A 12,108-nucleotide genomic window follows, 5' to 3' on the forward strand; every position below is an offset into this window, starting at 1 on the left:
GTGACGTAGGGACAGTGCAAGCACTGACAGGAGAGGCGGAAGTTCAAAGTCCTTTAGTCTGAAGAATCTTGCCAAAGGGTGGTATCCAGAAGAGCCAGTCCCTGAAGAGATGAAGCAGATGCTGAGGTCGACCCAATATCCAATGCTGACCGGAGGTGATCAACGAGGAGAAAGCAGAGGCTGACTCAATTCTGTCCACAGGAATGCGAGGATCTTGCAGGCAATTGGAAACAGATGATGACAGGACAAGCCTGACAGAGGCAACAACTGATTGTCCAAAAGAGTCCGGGACTGAAGCTGGAGAGGACTCAGGCAGGAGGAAGGGAAACTGACCCAAGAATAGGGACACCCTGGAAACAGGGAAGGAGCCTGCAGACAGGGAAGGGAACCCAAAGGGAGCCCAGGAACAGGCAAGGGAACCCACAGCCAAGCAAGGTCTGGACAAGCAAGAGGCCCCAAGGACCCACTAGAGAGGGAGAACAGGACTGGGAAGGAGAGACCAGGGGCCAGGGCTACTGACAGGAGCAAAACAGGAAGAACTCGGGAGCCGAGCGAGCGGGCAACACGATCCGGAACAAACCATGTTGAAACGCGACTTGCTCACGATCAGTGCTCCTTTTTATGGGTCGCCGGTACCCGAGAGGCTTGAGACGCAAGCCATCTCGTTGCCGGGCGCCGGCGGACCCAAAGCAAGGCTTGGGATGCAAGCTCTAGCAATCGTGAGGGTCCAATCCACGGCGCATGCGCGGAACGTGACTGCGGTTTCCCACGCATGTGCAGAGGAGTACCAGCGCGGACCCCCGATGCTCTCCCCGTGGCGGATCCCCATGCGCGAAAGCGCGGGTAGATACGCCAAGAGGAGGAGGGGAAAGCTGGTGCAGAGAATCCCGGTCTCCTGGTAAGTGGCGTGACACACTTTGAGACACATTTATTTTCAGAAGTAGTTAAGAGGACGAATACTTTTTGTCCTGTTGAAAAATATCTTAAGTTTACCTTCTTGTTGTAGGTGGACTTTTGTTGTGCTTGGGCTTTTTCCATGTGAGTATACACTAGATTTCAAACAAGTTTCATATGCAGTCGCAATCATCGGGTAGCTGTTTATGAGAGGGGAATAGGTGCCTCTTCTCTTTCTTCCCAGGTCTCCCAGAGCATGTCTAGGACATCTCTTGGTTCTCTACCATAAAGTAGTCCAAAAGGAGAAAATCCGGTGGACGCCTGAGTGGTCTTTCTTACTGCAAATAGGGCCCAGAGAGTCATAAGATCCCACTCTTTCCCGTCCTTGTCTACCACATTTTTTAGGATCATTTTGAGTGTTTTGTTAAAGCTTTCTACCAATCCGTCCATTTGGGGGTGGTAAACAGAGGTTCTTAATGTGGAAATTTGGAGCACCCATGAGTTTGCTCATAAAATTGGATCCCGGATCTGTTAGAATTTCCTTGGGGAAACCAACCTTGGAAAAATATGATAATATATGTTTTAAATTGTGTTGGTTTGTGTTGTTCCACATAGGGAACGTCTCTGGGTATCGGGTAGCATAATCAACAATTACAAGGACATATTTGTTACCGAGTCTAGAGGTTTCCAACGGTCCAATGATATCCATCTCAATTCGGGAGAAAAGGACTTCTATTATTGGTAAAGGGTTTAGAGGGGCAGCCAAGGGAATATGCATACTGGTTTTCTGACATGTTCCATATGTCTGAATGAAGTTCTTTATATCAGCATGGGTACCTGGCCAGTAAAACTTCCCACCGACGTGCGCCTGGGTCTTAGATTGTCCTAAGTGTCCCCCTGTCAAATGAGAATGTGCAATCTGTAGCACAGTTTTCCACTGGGGTTTTGGAATTACTGAGTTTTACTTAGCCCTTCTCTGGAGGTTTCCTTTCTATACAGTAATCCTTGCCTTAGAAAGAAAAAAGGACTTCCCTTCTCTAATCCTTCCCCTTCAGGAATCACTTGCAAGAAAGCCTCTGCGAGTACCAGATTATTTCGCTGGGTGAAGGCTAGATCGATAAGAATGGTAGGTTCTTCTTCCGTCTTTGCCTCAGTGGAAGATGGTTCATCAGCTTTCCCAAAACCTAAGGTACCTCTCTTAGTTTCTTCTTGTTCACTCTTTATACAATGGGGAAATAGAGCCCTTTCAAGAATTCCCTGTGCAATTTTGTCCCCACGATGTACTTCAAATGGAGTTTCACCTGGTTCTGTAGGCGAACCTTTATGTCTCCCGGAAGTAGGGATCTATGACGCTCGCTAGGACATCTAGACCAAACTTCCAGGCCAGGCCAGATTTTGGAGCCAATCTTATATAACACTGAGGAGGGGGTATTAGGACTAAGTCTGTGGGAATCATTCCTCCTTTCCCTCGAGTGATAGTGTCTTCTCTGCTGTTGCAGATATCAAAGTATATGGATTCTTTTTGTGGCGATAGAGGGATCTGGGGCTCTACGACTAAGGTTAGGGATATTTTAGGGATCCCCAATTTGTCTCAATTGAGTTGCATCCCATTTCTGACACCATATGTAAGACAGGCAGGGTATCAAATAGTAAGACAGGCACAAGTGATCACAGTTCAAGGGTGTTTATTGTACTTTAATTGGGTTTCAAAAACACCTTTCTAAACCTAAATCTAAAGATAGGAGCTAGCTACAACCATCAAATAACAATAACTCAGCCCCAGTGTAGTCTGTCAAAACAAAAGGGCCTATACTGATAAACCTATTGCCAATCCCTATGAAACAATGTTATGCAAAAGAAATTGTTCAAGAAATGATATGTCAGGATATTAAAGCCATTGGCTTCCCTTTGCCATGCTTTCAGCACGAGACAGGGTGGCACACTTGAGCTTAGCACACTCTCTGGCTTCTCAAGCACAAGGATGCAGTTCAAAGCCTCAACATCAGGGCCTTCTGTGCCAAAGTCTCTTTGCCATGCAAAGTCTCTTATTTCAGAGGGCCTGATGCAACACGACAAACATTAAAGTTCCATTCTTCTTAGGATTTCACACATACAACTTCTCAGGTGATTTACTGTTCACCCCGGGTCTCCCTCCGCCAGCCTCAGAGCAACTTTAACAAGAAATCTTCAACTGGTTTCCCTCTGCCGGGCTCAGACCAAATGTACCTGCTTTATAAAAATCAAAGACTTTCGACTGTGCCCAGACTTTTGCTTGACCCGTCGCAGGACCACTTCAATTCACAATTACTCATTCTCTTCTTGATATAACCTTTTCGTACTTTCACTTTGCCAATTCCCAGCTGGATACCTTACAGAGACTTTTGACTGAGCACCCATGCGGTATCAGACCACTCTGTCAAAGGTGTTATATCTTGCTTTTAAAGTTCAATCACACATCAGCAGTTCAACTTTACTTGCGTCTCTTATCACACGCATTTTAACAATGTTTGTTCCATCGCTCGCCATACAATGTTGCTGCTTACACCCTTGGCTTCAACACAGACCGGTCTTGTATCAGTCTCCCCAACTCACCAGCTGTGTTGATTTCACTGATGCTGCTTTGTTCTTTGAGCCAAGGACAGTACTATGGCAACTGGTGATTCTCCCTTCCTTGATTATTGACGTGGGAGGGACCCGGGTATCTCTGACACACAATGCAGGATTCCTCAGCCTGTTTTTCTGGTCGTACACTTTCCAATCTCTAGGATTCATGAAAGCAATGGTTCATTGTCGAAAAAGTCAAGGGAACTTCCCAACTTGCAAACCCCTTTTGTTTTGCCGTTTTTCTTCTCTCATTAACCTGCCATCTTGGAATTAGTGTTTCCTGATGTGCTTGCCTCGCTCAGAGTATGCTCTCGTACTCTGACGTTTATCTGTGAGGGGAAGCTTAATGGAAGTGAGGTGTGTGTGATGATCCCTAATTGCCTGACTTTGCCTGGCCATTATATTGGGGCATGTCAGGTATATGGCTCAGGTGTTAGTCAGTTTATTCTCATAGGGGGTTGTCCATGATAAAGTGTTCATGTTGTAAATGGAGGGAGGGGAGAGTTCCTAAATATCCCACTTGGTAGGATGGTGTAAAGGTGTTATAGGGAAGGCGATACTCCCCAAAGCACCTCACCCAGATAATCCTCCCACGCATTGGTTCAACCCCCAGGAACTTGATCCAAAAGCGATGGCCTTGTCCTAGCTACCTGTATGACAGATTTCCGGGGACTGGTGGGTGAGACACCTTCTGGTTTCTCACAGAGATGCTTGAGTCAAACTCTGGGGAAAGGAACTAGGGATTCTGTCCTTTACACCAATCACCTGGAAAATTCTGTTTGTTGCCTCAACTGTCGTTACCACGAAAGCGGGCCACTGAGCACAGCACCCGAGCAAGGTAGAGTAAGGTTTGAGATGGCTCACAGCCTCCCAACCATCATGCTAAGGAAAGTGCCTTGGGGTCCTTAGACCTCAAGCAGCCCTTTCACAAAAGCAAAAGCTCTTATTCCCCATGGGTGCAAGTGAGGAAGGAAGGGAATGGCTGGACAGCTCTTCTTTCCTGCCGAAACATCTGGTCATCAGTTTATTTCTTGATGAGGGTTCAGATATCCTTTCAGTTCTTACTCCCAACCGTGCAAACCGTAGCCTGCTAAAGTGACCAGGCCAGTCTCTTCCACAACAGTTTGACTGACCTTTGGCACAAACAAATGCAGAATCCTGGAACTAAGGGTAACAGGAGAGCACACCCTCTCTGGCAATTAATAAATAGCAAGTTGCATATGTATATATGGACAAGCATCTCAAATGCGGGAATTTCAAACATGCAATGAATGGCACACCTACAAATTGCAGATGAATCAAACCTTAGTTTTCAGACCTTCTGGGCTCGACTTAGATTGTGGCTTTGACATGTAGAAATGTGAGGGCAGAGGAAGTCTTTTGGGGTTTTTGAAACATTTTTATGGGGTTCAAAGATCAGACGCTTTCATACATGTGGACAACGCATTACAGTGATTTCAGAATTCTAATCTATTCTGAACTCGCCCGCGTCTTAGTTACATCATCATGCATTTATAAAGTATTACATTGATGAAACATGAGCTTTCCCAGAACCTCCATGCCTACTCTTATATTAGGCAATTCTAAAACACATGCAAACAGACTTCCACTTTATGGATATTTGACTTCTGCGTGGGTGATTACACAAGCATTCATTATCCACACATTGCAACCATTTTTTGGGATTCCCAATAAGTATTTTCTACTATTAAAATAACCTCCTCCCCAACCCCGAGCACTTCTAAAATGTTGTGCAATATAAAATATATGTTATTGGCGATACTTGGGATCATGGACGACAGTGTCAGTTCAAGTTGGGTAGTGTGAGAAACCAGAAGGTGTCTCACCCGCTGCCCCAGGGATATGTCATCCAGGTGGCCAGGACATGGCCATCGCTTTTGGATCCAGTTCCTGGGAGGGAGGGCAGTGCAGAAGTATCACCTGGTTGATGGGTCTTCAGGGATTCATAGTTGGACAATAGATGGTGTGAAAAAAATGAAGGTGTCTCTCTAGCTAGTCCCCGGGGATCTGTCATCCAGGTGGCCAGGACACGGCTATCGCTTTTGGATCCAGTTCCTGGGGGTGGACCAGTGAGGGTGGATCACCTGGATGGGGGGGGTCTTCGCGGAGCGGAAGTGGGACACCAACGGGTGAGACGTGGTATCCCCCTTCCTTTTACACCTTTCCACCATCCTCTCATGGAGGACATTCGAAAACCACTGCCCCCCCCCTGGCTAACTCTAACACTTTTGCACAATACAAAAGGACAACAGACTAATACCAGAGCATTTACCTGATATGTCCCAATAGAAGGGTCAGGCAAAGTCAGGCAATTGATCAGAATCACACACACCTGACGACCCTTTCTCTTCTCCACAGAGATAAAATGTGGAGCCAGAGAGCATAGTACAAAAAAGGCGAGTACAGCAGCCAGCACGACGAGATGGCTACCACACGGAAGTTCAAAAGAAGGAGAAACACGGCAGGTATTGTAAGGGTGCCGAAGAGAGAAGTGACCTTGCCCTTTTCATCACAGGCCCACTGAACCTTCATGGAAGAGAGCCTAAAACAGCAAACAATAGTGCAAGTGTCCTGCAGCAGATGTCAAAGGTACACAGGGCTAGCCTATGTCGATAAGTAGGAGTGAGGGAAGCTCCCACACCCATGGTACTGGCCTTAACTCCAGAGAAGCCAAAGCCAAGTGGTTCATCACAGCCGGTGAGTCGATGGGAGAACCAATAAGAACCGGGCTATGTTGAGTGAGAATCGCAAAGTGACAAGTTGTGAATAAAAGCTGATAAACTTAGAATGAACTGTTAAAAGTGTAAAGGGGAGACCAGCTGTAGAGGATTAGCTGCACTACGTGCTAATTTGAGAGACTCTGGTCAAGCCCCATATGAGAGAAACTACATGTACCAGAACGCTGTAGGAAAACTAGAGAAATAGGGCAAAGTGGTCATACAGAGGGTCAAGCAAAATCCCTGTACAATTGAAAGACTTTGATCTATCAATGTTGTGAGAGAAAGGGAAGTGAATCCCACAGGGAGAGAAAACATTGAGAAACCAAGGGAAAAGGAATCCCGAAAAAAGTAAGGGAGGTCATAGCCCGACTGAGGGAGATCCTGGAGTAAAGCTGTCACCCAAAGTTGATTGATAAAGTAACTATGATATAATTCAGAATACGATTGAGAAGGGTCAGCACCCATAAGAGGGGGACCCAGGGGTGAACCAATGGCCAGGCGAACATTGGAAAAGAACTTTCATTTGTTAAAGGGACTTTTGTTTTGTTGTCTGAACACATCAGGTCCTTGAAGGCAAGAGACTTTCATGTGAAACGAGACTTGCCCATCGACAGCCCTGATAACTGAGAGCATGAGGGTTAAAAGCTGAATTATCCTCTCGTTCTAAAAAAGCCTGAGAGTGTGTCCTGAGAGCTGCCATTGGAACTGTTTTCTCGTGCTGGAGAAGCCCAAGACTGTACTGTCTTCAAACTCCCATCTTACCCAGTGTCCAAAACGGGGGGAAGGGAGACCCAGGCTACTGCATCCTGACATTTTATTTGAGAAGATTTCTTTAGTTTCTTGAGAACTATTCCATACCCCTCAGCGCTGTACAGGGTGTCAGTAGCCAGTATTTGGGCTGGCGTCTTTTAACTGTAGTGCAGTACGTGCAGTACTGTGAGTTGCAGTATGTGCATCGGTCTGTCCATCCATTGGGGCTAGTCCTTGGTCAGGTCTTGTTGAAAAAGCCACATTTTGAGAGATTTGCAAAATTGGGGAGATGTGGGAAAATTCCGAGCCAATAGCAAGATCGAATTCCAGAGGGTAGATGATTGACAAGAGAAGGGTTGTTTGGGGGTCCTCTCTTTGTGGATGAGTTGTGATTTGAGCCAGTTGGTCAATTTTCTGTGTGAAATGCATGGAGCTTAGCCACCTGGTATACTGGTGTGCTATTTGTGACTGCTTTGAAGAGGATACTTGCAATCTTAAAATGTGTCCTGGCCTGGTGAAGAAGCCAATGTACAACATGTAGGAAGAGTATTGCTGAAATTTGATCGACTGCTTTTAGGGGAGTCAAGTGAGCAGCTTGGACTCCCATCGGGAGGGTGTTTCTCCCCTCGATGTGCAAGCCCTCAAGAGCCTGCACTTTGGTCTGTAAGTCCTGCAGTCGGGTGAAGGTTTTTTTTTGTAAAGGGTAGAGATTTGGAATGAGGCTTTTGAGCCTTCGTAGCTATGTGTATTTGGAAGGACAGGCATCTGTTGATGATAAAGCCTTTGGATTATGCTGACTGAGAGAGTTGCAGATTAAGTCCTTCTAGGCGCAGATCACATAGGCATTGTTGGATGGATTGTTGCCTAGTGGGGGGACCTACAAGGACAAATTCGGTCTTGGAGTGGTTAAGTTTGAGGTAGGCAGCCAACATCCAGGACTAGGTTATTGTAGGGACTACTGATGTCCTGTGGGTATTTTACTCTCATGTACAACTCGGTATCGTCTGCGTATTGGTGGATGGCTATATCAGGATCTTTGTGGAGTGTGTCCAGAGGCTCCATGTAAAGGCTAAAATGGATCAATGAGAGGATAGTACCTTGGGGGACTCTGCAGGAGAGAGGGAGCTGGTATCCTGGAATAGGTTCCTCACCCTGCTGACAATTTCCTGTGCAACCCGCTCCAAATTTGCTGTCTCCAGGACAACCCTGATATCCTATCATATAACTCAGGGTCCCCTCTCATGTTCCTGTCCTACCGGTATGTTCATAAGGGAGAGAATATGCAATAGGAAGGTGTTTTCTTACACCAGCCATACTGACACCAGAAAAATGCGGCCAGAAAAAAACAGAAGAACACATGCCCGGGAGGCACCACTAGCCTTTTGATATATATGCCAGCAGAAAGCACATGGGTTTTGTAAGGGTGCTGAAGTACGAGTCTGGCACAGTGGTGGCATGCTTGTTATCAAAGCATTACCCTATTTATATGAGGGGTTGCTCTACCGCAACAAAAACACTAGGGAATCGTCAGCCTGTATTGTAAAATAATGTGCCCACCCTCCTGTGTCCAAACCTATTTCCGTCGTTGACAATAACCTAACTAAGGAAAATTGGGCATCTTCTTGATCCAGAAGGACGCTTCGCTCATTCCAGATAGATACCTTAAAGTTCAGTTTGTGTTGTGAAAACACTATGTGTGTCTCTTTAAACACAGTTCCCAAGTCTCAATTTCCAAATGTAGAGTCGGGTTCACTATTCTGCCAGACTTAACTGTAGACTTTTTCATCACAAAACATATTCTCCTTGTATCAGGGGGGAAGTCTCTTCCCTTTGTTTCTTCTTTCAACTCAAAACTATAGCGCCAAGTCTAGTTCACTATCCTGCCAGACTTGACTATAGAACTAAGAACTCCAGAAAATATCTCTTTCTCTTTCAGATGTGTCCCATATCCCTTTGGGTGCTCACAGGTCCTCCCCGATTTGTTTTAGAATTTCTTTCTATTCTGCATGGGTCCCAGAACCCTTCATAGTCTCTCAAGCTCGGTCTGGGCCTCAGCCCCTTTACTATATGTTACTTCATTCTTGCATGGGTCCCTGACCCTTGTGCATCGGCTCTGTGGGCTTTGCCCACCTTCATATGGTTCCAATACCCTGCCTCAACTTCACTCAATGTCCAACTGAACAGATCTGGTAAACTCTCCTGCCAGGTACTATTCTACATAGGATATTTTATGTGGTTCAACTTGCTCTCTCTCTTCTTGATTGTTCCAGGGTGCCAGACCCTCTTGTCTCAGCTTTGCCTCTGTATTTCTTTTGGGTCCCCAACCCCTTTACTTTGGCTTTGCCTCTATTGTTCACTTGGGTCCCAGAGCCCTTTATATTGGCTTTCGAGGACACTTAGTTTACTCTCCTGCCAAGTGTCTTCTGATGCAGTGTATGTCAATGTCCTTATATTTCTCTTAGGGTCCTTGACGCATGTATTGTCATCAGTTTTAGTATGTATCGGGTCCCCAACCTTCTTCAGGCTCTCTCTTTCATTCTCCAGCCCCTCTCATGGACCCAGGCAGCATCCGTACCTTGTTTTCAGGTTCCTGCTAGGTGGTGTCCTGTTCGGGCTTCTCTGAATTTCTGGGCGAGCTGTGGATGTTTCTCTCTCTGCTTGTGCCGTGGTCTGCATCGCTGCTCCAGCTTCAGCAAGCCGGGTTGCACGGATTCCTTCCAAGTGGCGTTCCAAGTCTCCCACGGACTTGGTTTCTCTCTGATTTCTGGTGAAGCAGCACCCTTAGAGACGGTGGTTTTTCTCTGCCGGCGTCCCGTACTCCAGCTTCCTCTGGTCTGTGTATGTCCGTGGCATTCAAACTCCGCTCTCGGTTCCTCTGAGGCAGGCTTGCTGAATGGCATAGTCCCTCTTCTCTTTTGTCCCCTGGGAAATCAGTAGGCAGTCTTCAGCAAATGGACGATTAAGGTGCCCCGACACATTTTCAAAGAGATCGACAGTGTCATGCAAAAATTCATATAGGATGGCAAATGACCAAGGATAGCTTTGTGGAATATGCAACTTCCTCTAAAATAAGGCGGCATGAATCTACCTAATTTCTTTGAATACCATCTTGCGTTTATGGTTAGACATCTGTGCAAGACCATCGGCGCAGAAGAAGATCAAACAGATGAAATAAAGACTGAGTGTAATACCTTATCACAATTGGCGCCCAAGGCTTTTCTGACGACAGCGACAAAACCTGCCAAAGGGCAAAACCCATTAACTGCATTTATGTGAGAATGCTGGTGCAACATATCGAAAAGTGTGGGAACCAATTCATATCTACTCCCGGATGATTCTGTCTGGCTTAATCCTGCATTGACCTCACGAAGAAAAGTAATATTCTGGCCAGCTTGGTTTCTAGGTGGAATAAAATACATAAAGGATTTGGTTGAGGGTGATGACTGGATCCCATTAGCGCAACTATGCAATACATTTGATATGAGTGAGCGCACTTACGCTGAATATAGGAAGTTGAGGGGCATCATCAATGCAAAAATAAACCCTTCATAGTTAGCTAATCAGAGTGCAATGTGGTCAGCACTGGAGACTTGCAAGCGTGCATTACACCCAGCTGCCACTATTTACATAATTTTGAAATCATGCCTTAAAGGAGATCCAGTGATTGTCAATATCGGGGCTGAAGAACTGGGCAAAGCAATTGATCAAGGCTGCTGGATAAGGTGGTGTGGCAATGTACGATTGGTGAGCATAGACTGGGGCCTAAGAGCATCACAAACTAAACTCCTCTTCAGAACCTATTGGACTCCAGAACGCATGTTCAAGAGGCATCTAATGGATAGTGAACTTTGCTGGAATTGCAACTGGGCAAGGGGCACTCTGAGTCATTTCAGTTGGTTATTTCCAAAAACTAAAACATTCTGGGAAGGGGTTCGTGAAACACTGGGCTTTGTCTTGAGCTGCACTGCCAGAATGAATGCTTCACTCTTGGTGCTTGGAGATGTATCTTTACTCGATGACATACATGTCAGTACGAAAATATGGATCCACTGAGCTTGCAGGATTGCCAAAACAATGATCTTGAGGTGCTGGAAATCATCTGTCTCCTTCTGTACTGACGATTGGTGGAGGAGCTTTTAACCTTATCCAACTATGAGAGGGCAATCTACAAACAGTCTGGAGATACTGACACGTTCCTAGATATATGGGGATGCTTTCTTGATGTTTATGACTGATGTGTCCCAATAAAATACATATTCTCTGTTATGCACTTCCTTTTCATATATCACTTCTTTCTTTTCCTTCTACTTTCTTTCATTGTCATTTGTCCTCAATGATAATTAATAGTTTTGTAATCTTGTATTTATGCATTTGGATGATCGTAATATTAAGACTGTTCTCAATTTTTCCAACACATTTTATTTAATTTCATGCTTTATGGAATATAAACCAATAAAACATTCAAATCGAGAAAGGCAGGAGACAAAAAAAAAAAATAGCGCAAATGGACTGCAACTGTTGGTTTCCTTTGATATTTCTCATTGCTCCAACGTTCCTTCTCGTCACAGTACTGAACTGATGATCACCATGGAGTTCTGTAGTACTCTTCTTCATCTCAATATTCTCCTGGGACTTGGTTTCCTCAACTCTACGCAGACAGATGGAGTTGTGGGGGACCACAGGGTACTGAGTGGGGTGAAAGGAAGGAGTGGACAAAAGTGAGGGAGCGGAATACCGTGCTCTCCCAAGGTGATTGTTGCTGGTCCCATGGAGGGATTCCCTCCCCATTAGATCCACCCACTCAATGCCACCCCCAGGGAGACTATCGGGTAGCAGCCTCATCTCTCTGGCCTCATGCGAAGGGACTTCCCCCATGAAAGCAGTGAAAATACCCTGGGATTCGTCACAGTCTCCAGGAAGAATACCTACAGGCAACAACAAAATGTCAGAGACTTTTGCTCTGTGCAGATTTCATGCTTTTAATTATAGAACATAAGATTTGTTGTTTGAATCCCCATATTTGTATTTTGTATTTTATATGGAATTTATTAAGCGCTTTACACCAAAGTGCCGTAGAAAATCACTTTCAGTACAATAAAATGCAAACAATGTCAAGAGA

Source organism: Ambystoma mexicanum, chromosome 2p (assembly GCF_040938575.1).
Source record: "Ambystoma mexicanum isolate Mex_15411 chromosome 2p, UKY_AmexF1_1, whole genome shotgun sequence".
NCBI classification, from domain to species: Eukaryota; Metazoa; Chordata; class Amphibia; order Caudata; family Ambystomatidae; genus Ambystoma; species Ambystoma mexicanum.